The following is a 19,177-nucleotide window of genomic DNA, read 5'->3' on the forward strand; positions in this document are numbered from 1 at the left end:
AGAATTTTATGCTGATTAAGAATATATACCCTTTGTGGGTTCTAAAAATTATATTTCGATGTGTTACAAACGGAATGACAAACTTGATATACCCTCCATACGTTTGTGGAGGGTATAAAAAGACTACTTTAAGTACCCGTGTTGCATGATTGTGTTGCTTTCAGAAAATCAGCTTATTTTAGCTTACAAACCATACATTTATAACATCACTCTCTTACAACGTAACGGAGGATATCAACATTTAATTGTATACTTTAGTATCTTTCAATCATCGGCATTCGTATTCCAAATAGACAAATCAAAACACGTGTAATAAATAAACAAATTACTGAAAACAATATAAAATCTACTGATGTTAGCTTTTAAACATGGTCGGCTGCGTGCCGAGATAACAGGTATCCTTTTGAAGATATCGAAAGCATTGTTGTCAACAATGCGGTAAATACACCAAAGGATACCGGATAAAAGTGGTTTTTAATACAAGCACAATGCATCACTGAATGTTGTGTTTACATAACTTCTTATTGGAAATTGCATTCATTAACTAGGAGGGTTAAACTATGAGGGTTGAACCATCAAACAATAATAATATTAAGGGTAGACATTGACCAGAAAAACTTTGAACGGAAGGAAGGAAGGATGTTACACCATCACACAAGGTTGTTTGTGGTTTGTTGAAAATCAAGTGTGAATTGCCGGTTGATAGTTAATTTGTAACCATGGTGTTACAATTGAATTCGTTATGGATGAATAAACCATATTTTTTATTCTGCTCTCTCTCTGTCTCCTTGACAACATCCTTTTTCGCAACTTTGTTTGCACAGGTGAATTGAAAATTGCTTTGAATTTATTCACAACTTGACTCATTTCACTGCATTGGTGTAAATATTGATTGACAGGTTTATTTCTGAGAAACCACCGACTCATTTCATTTGACATTAATTCATGTCGACAATCAGAAGCAAAAATATTTGCTCTCTGCTGCCTTCTCTCTTTTTTATGAAATTGTTACATACCTACTCGGTCAATCGAAATGTTGTTAATATTCTGTCTACACTGGTCTCAATATCGTTGTGTTGGTTGCTATTGTTGCAAACCGGTTGAATCATTTGCAGAGCAAAAAACTATCAACAACAATATTGCGAAAAACAGCCTTGAGTCAATAAATAGCATATTCCATTATGTGTTAAATGATTTAAAAAAAAATAAATAAAAGGGAGGACAATACTTATGGATTAGTAGAAATATTTTTCAACAAGAATAAAATATACAGGCTCAAATTTGAAAAATATCTTTAAACATCTAAGCGCCACCAAAAGTCATAGAATATTTTTAACAACTATAAACCTGGACTTTTAAATAGATTTTTAAAATATCTAAACTACAACCGTGGACTTCTAGAATTTAAACAAGTAAGCAAAGGCTGCAGTCGTGCGGGGCCGACCTACAACACTACAATATGTTGGAAGCCTCCCTATGTCCAAACCATTTTAGAAGATTTCAGCTCTGCCCAGATGTTACGCTCAGTTTTTCAATCGGGAACATATGCCCAATATTTACGCTCTCCGTCGTGTTGTTAGGTATTCATAAAGTCCATTTTACAGCTAAATATAATCCAATGGGCATCCAAAATGCTAGACTACTTCCATATCCTTATTTCTCTTCTCATGCAAAATTCCGTATCGATTGGGTTTCAATTGGTTCATTTGAACCCCTAAATGTACACCTTAAAAACCAATAGGCTTTAATTCTTACCCTAACCCTACCCCTAGGCAAAATTTCGTGATTATCGTCCGATAATTGCTATCTGTAGGTAATACCCTCAACACATAGTGTTACGAAAAACTTGGAAAATTCAAAATTGTAAGTCAAAAATTCAAAATTGTAAGTCAAATCGCATGCGATAAAAATATGAGAAAAAATTGAAAAATGTAACGAAAAATATTCACTATTCCAGTGACTGCTCATTATATTGTTTGCATTTTGCTGAGAATTTTCCAGAAAAAAGTTATTCATTATGGAATTCAAGCGTGATAGTGTGATTTCTTTATATTTGGCTCGAAATTTGATGCTATTTCCGACATTTTCTGTTTCATTCAACAAAATTTAAAAATAATGGCGTTTGAATTTGTTGCAGTTTTTTTTTATCTCACCCTGTATATCCGATGATCTTTTAATGTATTTGTGATATAGTATAGTTTATTTTATCCGCTAAATTGTGACTGATTACGGCCCAATTTGGTAGGCTTCTGCCCAGTTCTAAACTTTAACTCTATGCAAAATTCCGCATCGATTGGTTTAAAATTGTGAAAACAGTAATGCCAGTAAATTGTTCTGCTTTCTGAACCATTTCAACTCCCAAATATTTTGCGATCATCTCCAAAAACAATAGGCTTCTATTCTGACCCTAATTATACCTTCATATCTATATCTATAAAAGAGGAAAATGTTTGTATGTTTGTTTGTTTGTTTGTAATTTATGGACTTGAAAACCGCTGAATAGATTTTCCTGAAAATTTCTATATATACTGCAACATCGCCTGAAAGTAACATATGCTATATACATTTTTGAATTTCCACTTGGAACTGGAGATATAGCATCAGAATCGGAGGTACCTCCCAAAAATTTAGATTTTATATGCACATACCTATTGATTGGTTTAAGATACAGTCTCCAAATTTGGAATACGTAACGGAATTTGGAACAAAAATAAGCTTGCCAAATTATATTGTAATCGGTTCAGATTTGAATATAGCTCCCATATATATTTTCGACCGATTTCGTTCATTTGATGCCTCAAACACAATATGAATATTCGATTCCAATGAAATTTGGAATGTGTGACGGGATTTGATCCGAAAATAAGTTTGTCAAATTATATTGAAATTGGTTCAGATTTGGATATAGCTCCCGATTTCAAGCATTTGATGCACAATTAGTCAAATTATATTAAAATGGGTTCAGGCACCAGAAAAAATTGCCAAATTATATTGAAATCAGTTGATTTCCGATTTCATACATGTTATGCACCAAACATGATATATATGACCGATACCAATGAAATTCAGAATGTGTGGTGGAATTTGGTTACAATAATAAATGTGACAAATTAATTGGAAATTAGTTAAGATTTGGATATAGCTCCCATATATATATTCTCGGCCGATTTCACATATTTGACGCACCAATTTCAATGAAATATGAAAGGTGTGGCGGAATTTGGTGTAAAAGTAATTTTTTTAAAATTATATTTAAATCGGATCAGATTGGGATACGATTTTAATAAGAACCATTGACCCACAACGCCTTAGGCTAACACTAAAAAACAACACAACAATTGATTTGAAATGCGCTTATTACGGCGAAGTATGTTGCTATCTCGAATTCACTAATTGCAATAGAAATGCCACTCAACTTTAAAAGATTGCAGTTTACTGCACGCTTGGTATTTGCTATGAAATAAATAAATCCGAAGGACAAACCCTTGGTGTGGAATAATTTTTTTTTTTAATTTTTAAATTTGTTTTTTTTTTTTTTTAACCAACATATATTCGTAAATAAAATTTTGAATGCATATAAAATCAAAAGGGGTAGCGAAGCGCACTGGGTTCAGCTAGTATGGTACAAAAATATCAGATCATATATCTGAGATATATTCAAGCAGTTTTAAGATTTCTTGAATAAGTTTTAGAGTTATAATCCTCGATTTCTTATTGTTTTTTGCACAACAATCATTTACCATTATCATTGCTATAATTTTTAAAAATATAAAATGGACTAGTATCAATAGTATTTAGTAACAAATTAACTTTTATATTCGGAATTTTTGTAGATGTAGATCATACTATCTATGATCTTTTTTGAATTATGGCTTTGCAGCAGTTAAAATTTGAAACCAAAAGGAATTAAAATATGGGAGACATCATGGTACAATTAAATAAAGGTAACATTATTTCAAACATGGCACAATTAAATCAAGGTAACCTCATTTCAAAACATTACACCCAGCTCATGATTGCAAAACTCTACCTTCTTAGTTCTACCATGGTCAGTGCAACAAACACAGTCAAACGCCGTAATTTTTATTTTTTTAATCTTATTGAATGAAAGCAAAAAAAAAAAATTTTAGAATAAGTATAAATTTGTTCGAATTGGACACCTTTGGCACGAATAATGGCCTTTACGGCCAACGAAACCGTCACAGCTTGCCCGAATGTTACTCTGCGGTATTTTGGCCCATTCCCGGCGAAGCGCTGGCTTGAGGTGGTAGACACTTTGGCATTTTTTAGTGCCAACCTTGCTTTCCAAAATACTCCAGACATAATAGTCCAACGGATTGGTTTTCGGAGATTTTGGTGGCCATTGTGCGCTGGAAATGAAGCGACGAATCTCATTTTGTAACCATTCTTGGGTGGCGCGTGCTGAGTCCTGTTGAAATGTCCAAGGTCTGCGGCCATAATGTGCTCAAGGCTTTAATAAAATGGTAAATTGTGTAAAAAATGGTATTTGTAGTACGTAATGGCTTCTAGCTCCGGTGGCGGATCATTGTATATATCAAGGTTTTCGCATAGCCCCCATATAACGGAAACTCCCGATATTCGATATTTTAATGATTTTTCTCAAAATTTTCCACGGATTTTTTAAACAATGCTATTTGAGCCAAATATTATGTAACACCTCGAAATATTTGTTTCCCACATAGGAAAGTATATATGGATCTTCCTATCTCGCCGAGATGAGTCAATCTAGCTATGAATGTCCGTCCGTCCATCTGTCCATGTTAATTTGTAATCAAGCTACAGGTCGCAATTATGAACCGATCCTCACGAAATTGAAAATGGAGGTGGGGTTATGGTCAGAATAGAACCTATTGTTTTTGGAGATGATCGCACGATATTTAGGGGTTGAAATGGACCAAAAACAGAAAAATTTCCTGATTTTGCAGTTGCTCTATAGGTCACAATTATGAACCAATCGACGAAAATTTATATGGAGTTGGAGTTTAGGAGTGGGCAGAAACCTACCAATTTGGGCGGCCATCGGACAATAATTAGCGGGTAAAATAGACCCTAACTTTTATGTAAGAAAATAGGAAAATTTCCACTAAACCGCGAATATTTTCAATCCCAGCCAAATCACAAATACATTAAAAGATCAGTTCTGACCATTACAGTGATGCTAATAGCCAAGAAGTCCGATATATAGCAAAATAGGTACAATATATATGTAGAAGAATTGATCTTATTTATTCTGCTTATACATCAAGAACCGCTGGGCCGATTTTCACAATTCCTATCAATTCGCAATTTTGCCAAAAAGCAGAAAATCTAAGAAAATCGCGGAAAAATATACCAATAAAAAAGTGAATATTTTTTGTTCCATTTTTTCAATTCTTCTCATATTTTTTATCGCATGCGATTTTTTCAATTTGACTTTCAATTTTGAATTGTAAATTTTCTAAATGTTTACACCCTTCAACACTACGTTTTGAGGGTATTATATGCATGTCGCAATTATCGTCCGATCTTCACGAAATTTGACATGGGGGTAGGGTAGGATCAGAATTAAAGCTGATTGTTCTTAAGATGTACATTTAGAGGTGCAAATAGACTAAAAAATATTTTTTTCTAATTTTGTAGTCGCTCTATAGGCCACAATTTAAACTAATCGACGCGGAATTTCGCATCGGAAGAGAGTTAAGGACAGGGAAGAAGTCTAGCATTTTGGATGACCATTGGATTACATTTAGCTGTAAAATGGACCATAACTTACACAACTTTTGCCAAATTCTCCGGGCCAAAAAACTAAGGGTAACCTCTGGGCGGGGCTCTTTGACATTATTTCAAAAACGAAATCTTCCAAAATGGATTTGGATATAAGGGGACTTCAAACATTTTTGATCACCGTAAAATTCTGTCTGTCTGTTTGCACGCATATAACGGCACCTCTCAATGTTCGGTATTTTGATTTGTTTTTATTTTTGGTAATTTTTATATCGCATAATTTTTTTTTTCAATTTGACATTTTTTATTGTGTTTTTTTTTAATTCTGAATGAAAGATAAAGAAAATAAAACTAGAGCAAAATGCTATGTAAAATAGTGATCTTTTCTGACTATAATTGACCGACCTACATCGTTCTTAAGCTGGAAAATGTGAACACATTCAAATAAACAACAAGTAAAAACAGCTGAGTTCGGCCGGGCCGAAATTTTAATACCCTCCACCATTTCGAAGGAAATTGAAAATTTTCAAAAAAAATCCGAAAACTACCACTTATATGAAAACCGTTATATGGGGGCTATACGAAGACGTGGACCTGCATATAAAAATTGTTGTCATATACTGTAGTACCTATTACGAACTTCAAATACGAAATTTGAAACAATTTCGGTAAATAATGTCGCTGAAATCATGAAAATATCGAATATCGGGAAGTACCGTTATATGGGGGCTATACGAAGACGTGGTCATAGGCTGTAGTACCTATTACGAACTTTAAATATGAAATTTGAAATAATTCCGGCAAATACTGTCGCTAAAATCATGAAAATACCGAATATCATGGACGAAAACGTGGACCGACATGGCCCATTCACGAACTTAACCTGCCTACTGGTAAACTATGCATGTATGCAAAATTTTAGCCTTCTATCTTAATTCGTTCGAAAGATATCGTGATTACAACAGACAGACGGACAAGCAGACAGACAAACGGACATCGCTAGATCGTCTTAGAATTTTACGCTGATCCAGAATATATATACTTTGTAGGGTCTATTATAAATATTTCGAGAATGACAAAGTTAATATACCTTCCATTGAATGGTGGTTTTAACAACTCCTAGAACTTTTGTTTTTACCTTAAGAATAGTACATATATTAAGAAACATTAATGTATCAACCAATAAATTCACATACTTTGTCTTATTGCAGTGGCTACTATCGATTACGAGTGACATTTTCTTGTCGCCAGGTATGTGAGAGATAGTATAAATTGTTCCCACCAGATAAGGTAATGCGATACCGACGATGAGTGTGATCTTCATCGAATGCCTTTGCACTTGAGTAATTTTTTTAACTGAGATACAGACCGCACACACACACACACAAATACAAAGACACGCGAACACGACGTATACGCAGCAAGTGGTCGTAAGTGTACATCCGATACACATTATGGTCAGAAAATACAGTTAATTAAAGGTTTTTTATATACTCACAAAATAAGGGTAAGATTTCTTAATACAAATCAGTGCCTGGTATAATAATATATAATATAATAATAAAGTTTGGAGGTTCTCACGGCTTTTTTAAATTGTTGATTATTCTACGTGAAGTAACATCGAAATAAAGATTACCGTCGATTAACAATTCTTATAATTATTTGCCATTTAAAGAGAACAAAGGTAATATACAATAAGAAAAGATTATAAGATATTATTATTATTATTATTATTATTATTATTATTATTATTATTATTATTATTATTATTATTATTATTATTATTATTATTATTATTATTATTATTATTATTATTATTATTATTATTATTATTATTATTATTATTATTATTATTATAATTATTATTATTATTATAGATGAAAAAACTACAACCAACTTCAGACTGCTTTACTGCTTTATTACTAAGCCACTCGTTCGACAGCTGTTAAAATTATTCCAGTGACAGCTCATTATATTGTTTACAAGCTTACAAAAACATTTTGATGAGAATTTCCCACAAAAAAGTTATTCGTGATGGAATTCAAGCGTGATAGTGTGATTTCTTTATGTTTGACTGGAAAACCACAAGTGGCTATCGTTAGAGCACTCCAGCATTTAAATGTTAACAAATTGTTTGTGTCTCGTACCATCGCTCCTTACCGTGATGCTGGTAGAGTAGCCCGACGTCAATGAAGTGGACGGAAGAAAACAGCAACGTCAGCAGCAATGGTTCGAAAAAGCGACTTGATCGAAACCTTCGTCGCAGTGGCCGCAATATTCTATTCGGCAAATATTGAAAAATGAGCGCTTTACCATAGAAATTCCAAAAAATGCAAGAACTTACACCACAACAGAAAGAAAATAGACTCAAAAGAGCGTTAGAGTTGTTTCGTCTGGAAGAAAGTGGTGAACTGCCGAATTTCGTTTTCTCCGATGAGAAAACATTCCTTGTCCAGCAGTTTTAAACAAACAAAATGATCGTGTTTACTTGCTAAAGAGGTCAGCTGAAAATGTGCACCTTCGATTGGCCAGCCGAACTCGAGCGCCGGCCATGGAGATGGTGTGGGCCGCCATAACAGCCAATGGTCACTCTCCGCTCGTATTAATCGACCGTGGCATCAGAAAAAATGCCGAATATTATTACTCCGAAAATATTCTGGATGATGTATTAAAGCCTTGGGCACGCAAACATTTTGGCCACAGACCTTGGACATTCCAACAGGACTCAGCACCTCACTCAGCACGCGCCACCCAAAAATGGTTACAAAATGAGGTTCCTCGCTTCATTTCCAGCGCACAATGGCCACCAAAATCCTACTGATACCAATCCTTTGGATTATTGGGTCTGGAGTATTTTGGAGAGTAAAGTTGGCACTTAAAAATACCAAAGTGTCGATCACATCAAGGAAGCGCTTCGCCGGGAATGGGCCAAAATACATTCGGGCAGCGTGCGACGGTTCCATTGACCGTTTGAAGACCATAATTCGTGCCAAAGGCGACCAATTAGAACAAATCTAAACTCATTCTAAAATGTGATCCTATTTCCGACATTTCTTGCTTTCATTCAATAAAATTTAAAAAAAATGTAATAATTACAGCTTTTGATTTTGTTGCAGTTTTTTTATCTCACCCTTTATATTCATGATCAGCATAAAATTCTAAGTCGATTTAACGATGATCATCTGTCTGTCTGTTGATATCACGATACAACCCACATTATTTGACGTAGAGCTTCAAAATTTAGCAGAACAATTGAAAATGAGATATATCAGCCCACGTTTTAGTATAGCCGAAATATAACGGTACCTCTCGGTAGTTTTATGATTTTTGCCATATTTTTCTACGGATTTGTCCAAAAAGCGGTATTTGTAGTTCATAATGGGTTCTAGCTCTGGTCGCAGAACATTGAATATCTAGGTCCAAGTTTTCCTATAGCGCACACATAACGATACCTACCGACATTTGGTTTTTTGATAATCCTAGTCACATTTACCCACGAAATTGTTTCCAATTTGCAATTTTAGAAGATTTGGCAGATGACAATCCTTGAAGTATTAAATTGTCTATAGAGGTTCTCGTTTTGGTATGGCCACCTAACGGCCTTACCAACTTTACGATTTTTTTGAAAAGTTTAACAGTATTATCCAATTGGTCTTACTGCTATTTGCAGTTTATAGTGGAACGCGTTTGAATTCAGATAATTTTTATAATAATGTCTAATGTAATAATGTTTTTATACCCTCCACCATACTATGGAGGGTATATTAACTTTGTCATTCCGTTTGTAACTCCTCGAAATACTCATGTCAGACCCAACAAAGTATATATATTCTTGATCAGCGTAAAATTCTAAGTCGATTTAGCCATTTCCGTCTGTCTGTCTGTCCGTCTGTCTGTTGTAATCACGCTATCTTTCGAACGAATTGAGATAGAAGGCTAAAATTTTGCACACCTGTTTATTTTTCCAGTAGGCAGGTTAAGTTCGTAAATGGGCCATGTAGGTCCACGTTTTCATATAGCCCCCATATAACGGTACCTCCCGATATTCGGTTTTTTGATGATTTTAGCGACATTATTCACCGGAATTGGTCCAACTTTGGTATTTGAAGTTCGAAATGGACACTACAGCCTATGACAGAAAATTATCTGGGCAGGTCTACGTCTTTACATAGCCCCCATATAACGGTATCTCCCTATATTCGGTATTTTGATGATTTTAGCGACATTATTCACCGAAATTGTTTCAAATTTGGTGTTTGAGATTCGTAATGAATACTACAGCCTATGACAGAAAATTGTCTGTGAAGGTCCACGTCTTCGTATAGCTCCCATATAACGGTACCTCCCAAAATTCGGTATTTTGATGATTTTAACGCCATTATTCACCGGAATTGTTTCAAATTACGTATTTAGAGTTCGTAATGGGAACTACAGTCTGTGACAGAAAAATGTCTATGCAGGTCCAGGCCTTCGTATAGCCCCCATATAACGGTACCTCCCAAAAATCGGTATTTTGATGATTTTAGTGACATTATTCACCGGAAGTGTTTCAAATTACGTATTTAGAGTTCGTAATAGGAACTACAGTCTGTGACAGAAAAATGTCTATGCAGGTCCAGGTCTTCGTATAGGCCCCATCTATCAGTACCTCCCTATATTCGGTATTTTGACGAGTTTAGGTACAATACCCACTGAAATTGTTTGAGATATCGTATTTGACGTTAGTAATGGATGCTATAGCCTGTGACAGAAAATTGTCTATGCTGGTCCAGGTCTTCGCACAGCTCCGATATAATGGTACATCACCCTATATACGATATTTTGATGATTTTAGAAACATTATTCACCGTTTATTTCAAGTTTCGAATTTGAATATGGTAATGGCTAATGGCAAACAATGCCTAATTAGGTCCACGTCGTATAGACCCAAATAAACGGGAATATTCGGTATTTTTAAAATTTAACAGAATATTTTAAGGATTATATATATTTTTTTAAATTTCCAAATTCGTTCCAAATGGTGGAGGGTTTTCAAAGTTCGGCCCGGCCGAACTTACTGCTTTTTAACTTGTTTTTACTTGCTTCTAAATAAGATAGTTTATACCTATGTATTACCAGTTTCTTGAAAGTACCAGTTAAGCTGCATTGACCATCATATGATCGCTCCCAATGTCTTTAGTTTTATTTATTTTTAACTAAGGACGATATCTAAAACATATGTTCAAATAACCATTTTAATAAGAACTAAATTACATTTTGGCACGAGCGATCTCCGATTTCATATACGTTTTTCTATACTTAACCAACTGTCTATTCTTTCAGGTGGCATGTTCGTCCTTATGACATTTCCGATTAATTTTCTAAAATTAAGAAACAAAAAATATTTTAAAGTATCAATAACTGCGACAACTGTCACAAGAATATGTCCTGCAGTACTCTTGTTGATCCTTACAATTTCGAATTTTTTGGTTCTGTAGAAACTCGGTTGTGGGTGACAGCTGGTCTACGACGGCAGTGACATTTAGTATTACCACTCGATGAATTGTGTCGACTTTATTAGGAAATACAAATTCGATAGATTTTAAGAAGTTTCTTTTCAAACATTCAAACTGCTAGCTACTCACTGGACACTTGAGTGAGCGACTGTCACTTGAACAGCAAAAAATACCCCTTGAATATGCGGGTTGTTGCTAACCGACGGGAAGGATCAATAGCTGGCTGTAGTATATTGAAAAAATACTGTTAATAATATCAGCCACTGTCCGTTGTCTCAATCAAAAAGTATTGAATTTCACTTATTCAACGCTTCACGGTTGTGACGTTTCGTCTACACGACATTGCTTGTATTATTTGTTGTTTGTTGTTGGTTTGTTTTTGAAAAGTGTAATTTTAAAGTTGTTTCTGTTATTGCAACCAATTCTTGTTGTACTATGCGACCAAAGGCTGGCTCTTAAAGAAAGTGCGCCAAATATCAGTTTTTAGTTGTTATTGTTGTTTTTTTTTTTTTTTTCATTTCATGAAATTGGATACACTGTGAAGAAGGGGTGACCTTAATGCAGCATACAAACGAGCTCATATCGAAATTAATAGATAGATATCTAAGTGTGTTTATTTTTGTGTGCATGTGAAAATATACATACATACTATGGGTTTAATTAGAATAATATATTCAAGAGAGAGTTACTTTCATTAAAATTAGCACATTTTAAATATAGTAAATGTTATTAGCAGAGAAGTACATTATATAGGTTTTGAATCTAGGACTGAAAGTCGCTCAATTTTTTTTTTTTTTTTTGTGTAACAGTAGTATAATGATTGACTGATTTTCAGAGATCCATCGAAATAGCAGTGTCAAGCATCTTGAAACTTTGCAACAGGCTTTCTATTAGTATGAAGGTTTGAAATTAGGACGATTTTAAGAAATTCGTACTACAAATTAGCGAAGTTTAATAATAAAAGATACTCAGTATTGCACCTAAGCAACAGCTGTAAACTTTTATAAATAAGTGTAATTGCTCGAAATAAGGAATTTAAACCCCCGTCTGTGTAAACCGTTTTAGCTTTCGAAGGAACAAAATGGTTTGATAAAATTATACCCAAATGTATTTTAAGTCCATAAATTTTTGTATCGAAAATATCCAAGTTTTTATAAAGCCGCTATAAAATTGTACTGCCCGATTTATGGTTTTTGAGCGTATTAGTCATAGGTTTTACACGAGTTTGCTGAAAATTGTTAATTTGTGTTCCCAAAACAGGATGAGATAAAAAAACTGCAACAAAGTCAAATGCCATAATTATACCCTACACCACAAGGTGGTCAGGGTATTATGTCTTTGTGCATTTGTTTGTAACAGGCAGAAGGAAACGAGATAGACCCATAGTTCCTTTTGATGATCTGCATAGAATCACATTCTGAGTCGATTTATGCATGTCCGTCCGTCCGTCTGTCCATGTATTTTTGTAAACAAAGTACAGTTCGCATTTATTGCCCTATCCAGATGAAATTTTGCACAAATCATTTGTTTGGTACAAGGACGAACCCTATTGAAATTGGAGATAATCGGTCAAAATTTAGATATAGCTCCCATATATATCTTCGTCCGATTTGCCTTTTATTGTGCACCAAACGTGTAATATCAGTCCGAATAGTATGGAATTTTGCACGTACGATTAGATTGGACCTGAAAATAAGTATGTCAAATTTGATCGAAATCGGTTCAGATATAGCTATAGCTCCCATATATATTTTTCATCCGATTTGTTATTTTTGTCCTCCGCAGCCGTAATATGCACTCTATAACAACAATATTTAGGGAAATATATCAAATACAGCTCAGAAATACATTTGCTAAATTTTATCGAGATCGGTTCAGATTTGGATATAGCTCCCATATATAACTTCGTCCGATTTACCTTTGATTGTGCACCAAACGTCTAATATTTGCCCAAATTGGATGAAATTTGGCACTTACGAATTGAGTCTAGAAGCTAGTATGTCAAATTTGGTGAAGATCTGTTCAGATATAGCTATAGCTCCCATATATAATGTTCATCCGATTTGTCATATTTGTTACCCACAGCCGTAATATGCACTCCGTAACAACGATATTCAGGGAAATATATCAAATACAGCTCAGAAATATCTTTGCCAAATTTTATCGAGATCCGTTCCCATTTGGATATAGCTCCTATACATATTTTTATCCGATTTCAAATTAATTGTCCACCAAATGGGCAATACAAGTCCGAATTTAAAAGATACAAATGCTTCGGCATATTCGATATATTCGATACAAATGCTTCGACAGCTCTACTAAATTAGCAAAGTGGTGTAGGGTATCATTAAATCGGCCCGCCCGACTTTAAGACTTTCTTTACTGGTTTTTAAATTTTATTGAATGATAGCAAAAAATGTCGGAAATAATATCAAAATTTAGAATAAGTTTAGATTTGTTCGAATTGGTCACCTTTACGAACGAATTATGGCCAATGAAACCGTCACACGCTGCCCAAATATTGCTCTGCGATATTTTAACCCATTCCCGGCGAAGCGCTTGCTTGAGGTGATCGACACTTTGGTATTTTTTGGTACCAACCTTGCTCTCCAAAATACTCCAGACACAGGAGGACAAAAATAACAATAGTCCAACGGATTGGTATCCGGAGATTTTGGTGGCCATTGTGCGCTGGATATGAAGTGAGGAACCTCAGCGCGTGCTGAGTGTGATGGTGCCGAGTCCTGTTGGAATGTCCAGAACTGCGGCCAAATGTTTGCGTGCCCAAGGCTTTAATACACCCTCCAGATATACACCCTCCAGAGTATTTTCGCGATAATATTCGGCATTTATTCTGATGCCACGATCGATTAATATGAACGGAGAGCGACAATCGGCTTTTATGGCGGCCCACACCATCACCATGGCCGGCGCTTGAGTTCTGGTGGCCAACCGAAGGTGTACATTTTCAGCTGACCTCTTTGGCAAGTAAACTCGATCATTTTTTTTTTTTTTTTTTTTTTTTTTTTTTTTTGTTTACAAACTGCTAGGCAACGAATGTTTTCTTATCGGAGAAAACGAAATTCGGCATTTCGCCACTTTCGGCCAAGCGAAGCAACTCTTTAGCTCTTCTGAGTCTATTTTCTTCCTGTCGCGGTGTAAGTTCTTGCACTTTTTGGAATTTCAATGGCTTTACCCCGAGCTCATTTTTCAATATTTGCCGAATAGAATATTGCGATATGTTCAGATCACGAGTCATTTTTCGGCCACGGCGACGCGGGTTTCGATCAAGACGCTTCTTTACTTCCGTCCACTTCCTTGACGTCGGACTACGCTACCAGTGTCACGGTTAGAAGCGATGGTACGAGACATAAAAGATTTATTCACATTTAAATTCTGGAGTGCTTTAACGATAGCCACTTGTGGTTCCAGCCAAATATAAAGAAATCACACTATCACGCTTGAATTCCATCACGAAGTTCCTTGTGTTCTGGAAAATTCTCACGAAAACACGCTTTATAAAAGTTATACGATTGAAACAATATAATGAGCTTTCACTGGAATAATTTTAACAGTTGTCGGACGAGTGACTTAGTAATGACAGCAGTCTGAAGTTGGTTGCAGTTTTTGCATCTAACCCTGTATAGGTTTTATCCGATTTGGTGTTTAAGTCCCTCAAATTCGTAATATGCACCCCACAAGAATGATGTTTGATATCTGATATCTTATAGAGCTCGGAAATACCTCTGCCAAATTTTATCAAGATCGCTTCAGATTTGGACTAGCTCCTATATATTCTTAGTCCGATTTCAGGTTTATTGTGCAAATAGTGGCTAATATCAGCCCAAATGGAGTGAAGTTCGGGACGTATGTTTCCATTTTGTGGAATTCAGCTCCGATATATATTTTTTTTATATAAAAAGATTAAAATGTATCCGTCAAATTTAGTGAAAATCGATTCAGAATTGGATATGCCTCCCATATATAAGCTCCCTCGTAAACCAAATTAGAACTGTTCTAAAGCCATATGTTGATAGGTGGTATGATCTACTGAAAATAAATTGTTTTGTTACGGGAACTCTACAAAATATGCATAGTGGTGTAGGGTGTCATATAGTTGGCCCCTATCTACTTTTGACTTTTGGTTACTGGTTTTACTTTTAGCCTAGTAGCATAGCAAAGGCGGTTGGGTCTGGGTTTCTTAATAAAATAATATCCGAATCTAACCGGTTTTAATATAATTTGAAACTATTTATTGTTACACCAAATTCCGTCACGCATGTTTGGGAGCTGTATACTACCGATTTTAATATAATTTGATAAATTAATTTTTGTACCAAATTTTGTCACTTATTGCGAAATTTCATTGAAATTTGACATACACAGCGTGTTTGATGTATTAAACACATGAAATCGGCCAAAAATATATGTGGGAGCTATATTCAAATCTGAACCGATTTCAATATAATTTTACAAAATTTATTTTTGTTCCGAATTCCGTTACGTATTCCACATTTCATTGAAATTGGAGATACATATCGTGTTTGGGGCATCAAATACATGAAATCGGCTGAAAATATATATATCCGAACCTAAACCGATTTCAATATAATTTATAAAATACATTTTTAGACCAAATTCCATCACACGTTTCAAATGTCATTGCAATTTAGGATACATAGCGTGTTTGGTGAATCAAAAACATGATATCGGACGAAAAATATATGGGGCCTATATCCAAATCTAATTTAGCAATCGATCAATAGATATGAATGTATAAAATCTATTTTTTGGGAGGTACCTTCGATTCTGATGCTATATCCCCAGTTCGAAGTGGAATTTCTCAAATATATATAGCCTATGTTACTTTCTGGAAATGCTGTAGTCTATTTGAAAAATTTCAGGAAAATCTATTCAGCGGTTTTCAAGTCCATAAATTACAAACAATCAAACGTACAAAAATTTTCCCTTTTAAAGTTCGATAATTTTTGCAATATTTATAAATGAGAGCATAAATTCACTAAGTACATGTTACTGAGTAATACCTTTAGCACCTGCGCGACAGATTATCATTTCTAAAACTCATAAATCCGGTGTATCCGAATTAGTCAAAACTTTTCACATCGTCTTACATTCGATAAAAGACTATATGGCACCACCCTTTCGAAATATTGAAGTACTTTGGGTCATTGTTGCATTGAACGATTCATCCTGATTTTTACACCCTCCGCCTTGAAAAGGAGGGAATATAATTCATTCCGTTTGTAACATCCCTTAATATTCGTCGTAAACCCCATAAAGTATATATATTTATAAACAGCATAATATTCTAAGTCGATTTAACGATGTCTATATGTCCGTCTGTCTGTCTGTTGAAATCACGATACAGCCCACATTATTTGACGTACAGTTTCAAAATTTGTATTGTGTCTAGGATGGTTGATATTGAAAGTAAGACATATCGGTTCACGTTTTTGTATAGCCCCATATGATGATGCCTCCCGATATTCGGTATCTTGATGTTTTTCGCCACATTTTTCCACGAATTTGTCTAAAAGTTGGTATTCGTAGGTCATAATAGATTCTTGCTCCGATTGCGAAACATTGTATATATTGCATACCACCCTCCCGATATTCGGTATCTTAATAATTTTCCCATGTTTTGGTATAGCCGCCATTTAACGCTACCTCCGGATTTTCGGTATTTTGATGATTTTTTTCACGGATTTGTAAAAAATGGTATTTGTAAGTCATAATTAGTTCTAGCTCCGGCAGCGCAACATTGTATGTATAGGGCCACGATTTTGTATAGTCCCCATATAAAGGTACCCTCTGATATTCGCTATTTTGATGATTTTTCCCACAGATTTGTCCAGAAATTGGTATTTGTAGTTGGTAATAGGTTCAACCTCCGGTGGCGGAACATAGTATATATATGTCCATGTTTTGATATAGTACCCCATAATGGTACCGCCGGATATTCAGTATTTCGATGATTTTTGCCACATTTTCAACGGATTTGTCTAAAAATCCGTACTTGTAGTTCACAATTGGTTCTAGCTACAGTGGCGGAACATAGTATATATGGGTCAACGTTTTGGTATAGCCCCATATAACGGATTTGTCTAAAAGTTGGTATTTGGTTCTAGTTTGTGTGGCGAAACGTTGTATGTATAGATCCAAGTTTTGGTATAGCGCCTATACAAGGGTACTTCCCGATATTCGATATCTTGATGATTTTTGCCACATTTTTCTACGAATTTGTCTAAAAATTTGTTTTTGTAGGTCATAATGAGTTCTAGCTCCGGAGGCGAAATAATGTATGTATAGGTCCACGTTTTACTATAATGATAGCCACCGAAATTCGGTATTTTGATAATCATAGTCACATTTACCCACGAAATTGTTTCAAATGTGGTATTTAAGAAGATGTGGTAGATGACAATCCTTGAAGCCTAAAATTGCCTATATAGGTTCGCGTTTTGGTATGCCACCCAAATAACGGTTTCACCCACTTTATGGTTTTTTGAAAAGTTTAACATTATTATCCAAAAGTTCTTACTGGTATATGTAGTTTAAAGTGGAACATGTTTGATTAATTTTAGTCTTTAATGCTGTTATATCATCCACCTTGGAAAGGAGGGTATATTAACTTTTCATTACATTTGTAACATCACTAAATGTTCCTCATAGGCCCCATTAAATATGCATATATATTCATAATCAGCATAAAACTCTAAGTCGATTTGTCCGTCTGTATGTCTGCTTGTTTAAATTACCATATAGCCCACATTGTTTGAAAAATTTGTATTGTGTATAGGATGGTTGGTATTGAAAATGATCTATCGGTTCACCTTTTGGACACATTTCTCCTCGGATTTGTCTAACACACATTACGATACCTACCTATATTGGGTATGTTGATAATCCACACATTTACGCGTATAATTGTTTCAAATTTGGTATTTTAGAAGAAGACAATCCTTGAAGTATAAAATTGTCCACAGAGGTTGTTTATTTAAATGTGTTCGCATCTTCCAGCTGTAGATCCTGGAGTTGAAAGCTAAATGCCAATTTCAGACATGAAAGATCGCCATTTAACATCTTATTGCGTACTATTTCATTTTTGATATTATTCATTCAGAATTCAAAACAATAAAAAATGTACACTTCTATATAGTTTTTAAATTGAAAAAATTTCACGCCAAAAGGATTTCTTCTTTTATATTTTTATTGGCATATCTTACGCAATTTTTTTGCCAGATTCCATTCCGAAGTTGTATGAATTGTGAAAATCCGTCAAAACGTTCTTGAGTTATAAGCATAGTAACTAATAAACAAATTGAAAAAAAATCTTCAACTTGTTCGCTGTTTTTTTACAGCCAATATTTAAAGGTCCTTACGAAGTTTGGTCCTTACTAATATTTTGAAATTTGATTCCATTGAAAAAATGTTCTCAGTTTTTCCATATGTTAGAGTTTTTGCAGTGCAATATGCTCTTTTTTGATTTTTAGCAGTTTTGATTTGACCACGTTAAATCATTTTGACATCATCTATTCAGTTCCGCCACTCCATAATTTTCGTCGCTTTCTACTACCCAAAAAGACTACACTACACATTAGAATTCAAAAAAAAAAAAAAAAACACTACAAATGTACATTCCGAAATAGTAAAATTAAAAAAAAACAAGTAAAAAAAACATTAAGTTCGGCCGGGCCAAACTTTTAATACCCTCCACCTTAGGGTAAAGGAAACATTAGAAGAAATGTGGCAAAAACCATTAAAATGCCGAATATCGGGAGGTACCGTTATATGGGGGCTCTACCAAATCGTGGACCTACACATGCAAGGTTCCGCCAACGGAGCTAGAACCCATTATGACCTACAAATACCAATTTTCAGACAAATACGTGAAAAAAAGGGGCAAAAATCATCAAATTACCGAATATCGGGAGGTA

Source organism: Musca domestica, unplaced genomic scaffold, assembly GCF_030504385.1.
Source record: "Musca domestica strain aabys unplaced genomic scaffold, Musca_domestica.polishedcontigs.V.1.1 4, whole genome shotgun sequence".
In the NCBI taxonomy this organism is placed as follows: domain Eukaryota; kingdom Metazoa; phylum Arthropoda; class Insecta; order Diptera; family Muscidae; genus Musca; species Musca domestica.